Source organism: Asparagus officinalis, chromosome 1 (genome assembly GCF_001876935.1).
Source record: "Asparagus officinalis chromosome 1, Aspof.V1, whole genome shotgun sequence".
NCBI classification, from domain to species: domain Eukaryota; kingdom Viridiplantae; phylum Streptophyta; class Magnoliopsida; order Asparagales; family Asparagaceae; genus Asparagus; species Asparagus officinalis.
Window position 1 is genome coordinate 122,341,890 of NC_033794.1, and position 5,142 is coordinate 122,347,031.

The following is a 5,142-nucleotide window of genomic DNA, read 5'->3' on the forward strand; positions in this document are numbered from 1 at the left end:
TTAGAGGGGTTTTATGAAAATTCACCCAACATAAAATGTATTAACAAATTACATCTCCTCAATACTTTACCTAAAGGAGCGAGGTGGCCTAGACAGTGCACACGCTACCACAAACAACATAGTCAACATGAGCCCACTCAATCCTAGACATCACTACAGGAAACGGGTTTCATACAATGCATTCACAATCTGTGAAATACAAATGCCCATCTTCCAAACTTAAGAAAATCTTACTATTGAATATGCATTGCCAAATACCAATAACTCGATGCTACTTGATGCTATATATCATGTTCGTTAAATGGTACATGTTCAAACACACTTAATTCTCTACAGGTTCAGTAAGATGAATCCTTTTTAACTATATTGTAGCATTAAAGAACAACATAAACTCACATATCGGAAAAGGTATAGGCATAGGCGTTGCAAGCGATACATAGATAACAAAATCAAGATATTCCCAGCCATCCTAAAGATAACTACATAAAACAAGTTGTTATATCTACACTACTACTTCCAAACTATTTTCACACGACAAAAGGCAAAAAATGTGGGTACATAATCTTTCAACTTTTTTTCAAAAAATTGATGAGCCATCAGAGTACCACAGCACTCCTCTCCTGTAGTGTGGGATTAGTTTGAAAAAGAGTAGCCTAGTTAATATTATTGCAGCTGATTTCATTCAGTAAATCTAAAACCTCAGAAGCAATTTGTTAATATTGAAATGACATACGAGCGTGCAACTAAGATGGTATCCAACTTGCGAGGCTGCACAATATAAAACGCATGAAAGAGAATGCGCGGGCACCACAAACCAAAAATTAAGATACAAGAGCAGCATTACAAATCTGCAAACATAGTATAAATAACACATCTAACTATAGTAGCCACAGCATGAACAATAAGTAGGGATCAATCCTAGAGATCATTGTAGAAGTAGTGCCTTCGCCGCTACTCACAATACCTTGAAACACAATTTTGACTTCTTTTCTCATCGAGCAAGGGTTTTTAGCCCCCCCCAGCTCAGAACCCTCTTGAGCAATAATAAACTAGTAGGGGACTCTATATATAGACCCTTGCCTAAGACCCTGCCGAGATCAAAAGAAACTTTAGGGCAACCATTTGCTAAAACTGAAAATGGAGGGATGAAGATGAAACGAATCCAATCCAACCATCAGTAGCTGGATTGACGTCTTCGACGACCCTATTGTCATGCCAAGATCATCCTGACGAGCATGATATCGAAGTGCTCAAAGAGAAGACGGACTCAAGTATTGACGTTTTTGCAACCTCAATAAGCCTCCAACACCACACTTAGCAGCGGTTAACAATTGAATAAATTCACAGAATCATAACTGAACCTACAATAAAAATCTAAACAAGCACTAGTAGTACCATTACCAAATGAATAGCTTCTCACTAACTAAACTAACAAAGCTTCGAAAGACTCGAGGTTTCACACTACCATCCACAATGTAATCACGGTGTATAAATTAAGCCCTAGAAACCACTACAAAATGAATTTATACACTACTCCGACAGAAAAATTAGATACACTACCATTAGTAGTCGCAACCAAAAATAATTTCAAAGCAATGATCAAGATCAATCAAAGAGAGCGCTATAAAAAATGGGGTCTTCACACTACTCATAATAACACAAACTAGATTCAAAAAAAGTACCTTCACCAAACTCTCTCAAGTCTTGAAAAAACATTCATCGGCGAGTGCTACCAGTATCATCGCCATTAGACACCTAAAAAGTACGGAACAAAACCCCTCAAATTCAAGAACTAGATAAAAGACTCAGCTTTTTTTCAATCGATCTCCTGGAGCGAAGCGGCTCCGCCAGCGGCGGCGGCGGCGACCTCCTCGGCCGAGAACTTCCCCTTCGCCTTGTCGGCATTCTCCCCTTGGCCTTCGCGGTCGAGCAGCGCCTTGCGCCGTCTTGTCCAGCTTCAGCTTTCGTGATCACAAACCTTTGGAGCTGATGATGCCGACATTAGACGGTGCGCACGCCTGACCTTCTCCTTCGTATGAATCGCTCACGCTGGTCACCCACTTGCGCCTGCTAGACCTGCGACCCACCTTCGTCCGGGCCCTTGTACGCGTCCACGGACGACGAGCGACCTCGTCGTCCTGGCCGGATCGGCATCGCACGCGGGACGTTGTACTGGACCGGAGAGGTCGGCAGAGAGGGGGGGCGCTCCATCAGGACGCGCGGCACGCTGGACGGGGCGCGTGAAGGGCGCCCGGCGGCCTCTTGCCGTGGCGGAGCTGACACCCTTGGCGCCGTGTGAACTATCATTCGTGCCCCTGCAACAAGAACAACGAAAAAAGATTAAAGTTTTTTCTGAACAGTCCGAGTTGCGGGGATGAGAGGAAATGCGGGGATAGGGCTAACGCGTGCTTGGAGTGGTTGCGTTTTGCATCCCAGGCGGCCGTTTGTGGAAGGAAGGAGCGGCTGCTTGATGGATTGGGTTGATTTGGATGCCGGCAGGGCTGTTTTTGGGCTCTGGATTTTATAGTTGGGCCTTGTACAAACAAATAAGGGCTGTTTTTTTATTGAAAAAAATAATAATATTTAATTAAATAAATAAACCTTTTGGAAAGAAACACATCTCCCTGGTTTAATAAAGCTTGTTTTGGAATACGTTTTCCTCTTTCTTTCTTTTATTTTTCCTTTCTTTTGCCAAACCAAAGAAGAGAAACAGAAAATAATGAAAATACTCTTTTCTAAATGAGTAAGTTAGGATCTTTTCTAGAGGGTTCCTTTGTTGAACCGAACATCCCCTTATACCCTCGCCTGGTTTTTAACAAAGTATATATATATATATATATATTTTTAATGCTAGTTGAGATGCACGTGGAATGCGCGTGGTTGAATATGATGATTATTTAAATTGATAAAAATTAAATAAAAATAAAAAAGAAAATTAAGTCTTTTGTGGGATTGATCATCAACTCAATAATCTCTCTCTCATATAAAATGTTGTCATTGTTTCCTTCAGCTCAGACTGCGGTCAGGCGATCTACTATTTGTGAGTTATAAACACACATTAATATAGTACAACATATCTGTTTATTAATATCTTGAAGTCTTCAAAAGATTGGTGGTCATTTAATTCGCAAAGGAATTTTACATATGAATTTACTTGAAATATGTCCATTAAATTTTTAGTTGTAGTTTGACTCATATTCACATTAATTTTTAGGCGTGATTTCACTCATATTTATATTATCTAATATTCTCATTCAGTTTTGTAGTAAATTAATACTTGAGTCAAACTTCAAAAGTTGTTGAAGAAGATGTTGCTTGAAGAAGATGTTGCTTGGTAGGCAGGAGATGGAGAACCAAGAAACGTTTTCGCTTATATTTTGTTCAGAGTTATCTTCATCAACGTTAGCGACCTTCAAAAGTTGTTGAAGAAGATGTTGCTTGGTAGGCAGGAGATGGAGAACCAAGGAATGTTTTCGCTTATATTTTGTTCAGAGTTATCTTCATCAACGTTTACTAGTTGCTATAAAAGAATCCTGTATTACTGCCAAACATGGTGTCGTACAAGATATGTCCATGAATTCGGGTTTTGCTTCCGCTGGATCTTGCCATGTTAAGAGCTGGCCACCTGAAGACTATTATCTTGGCAACCCCTCCGTCTTGTTATTACACTTGGTATGAGTCTTCAAACAAATAGATTTGGGATTGTGAGAAATTGGATTGACTTAAGACTGATCATTTATCCCGTCCATAGTTCAAGGAACTAGTCCCATCTTCTACTAGTTTATTGTTTAGCACATTTTAAGTCATTACCGAAGTTAGCGTCAAACACAATTTAAGTCCTTATCCATATTAGTGATATTTTCTGTTTAGTAAGTGAGTTGTCAAACATGCCTTCAGAGTATTTGGTTACATTGACCGTCGATTCATCCATTTCTTCTCTATTATAATAGGGTGGGTTTGACAACTCTAAAGAACTAGTTTTAGTGGTTACAACTTTGGCCAAAATAGTCTTGCCCTATTTTGGTTAGTAAAATAGTTGGGCAAAACTAGTTTATGTTTGGCCCAATTTTGTACGACAATCGGTTCTATTTCAAACCAAGTCTCCCTTGATTTCAAATAGAACTAATTTGCTTTAGCATTAAAAAAGCATTCGGAAATGAAAAAGAGAGGTGACAACTAGCATTAGACCAATTTTGTTTAAAAAAAATAGCCAGACTAAGTTCAACTTAAAACTAATTCACATAAAAACTAGTTTATATTCTAATCTAGATAAATGTAGCTAGTCCAAAACTAAAAACCATGCTAGTTTTTTAGTTGCCAAACCGACCATTAGTTACCCCTCAAGTTCCAACCACCACTATACATTTACTATATAACCAGAAACGGATCCATCCAAAGTCATTGTCATCTCTCAAAAATTATTGCATTCAAATAGATTCTATCGATCAATATCGTCCCTCTTTCATCTCTAAATTGGTCCCCTCTGTGACCTTCACAATTAAGCAGAGCCAAACGAGGGAATGGGAAAATTAGTTGGCACGATGTCGCAATCTGCAAGCTCATCCTCAAAGCTTTGTTTGTGTAACAGAAAGCATAGAAAAAGTATATAATAAGCTCTACGTGCCCTTTTCTTCGCACTTGGGGAGCAAAAGCTCATTTTCATAGCATTTTGAGCCTCACTCGTCGCTGTCTCTTTGTGGTGACCCACTCCTATTTTAGTGAGAGTTGAGAAGAGGCGAGTTAGAGGGGCCATGTGCCCGTCGTGCTTAATACAGCGAACAGCCGTTACAAGTTAAACTGTGACCAGGTGGAGTTCGATTAATTCCAGTATCAATGAATTTAAACGCTCTGAGTCTCCGGAGTCCAAAGTAAAAGCTTGCAGAAGAGCAGAACCCTTCCCAGGATTCGTGCTTCTGTTGCCAAACACATTAATTGCTTTCATTAGTAACATTAACTTCTTAACTATAAGTAACAATTATTACGTCATCCACCCGGATCTGAGGACCCAATCTCATTTATTTGGACCCGGCACATGACTCTCCTCTTACTGACCCCACCACTAAGAGGTTTGGTTCGCAGCCACCAAAGGGATTATAGGGTCTGACAATTTCTTTTATTTGTTTGGTTTGGGTGGAAAAAGGG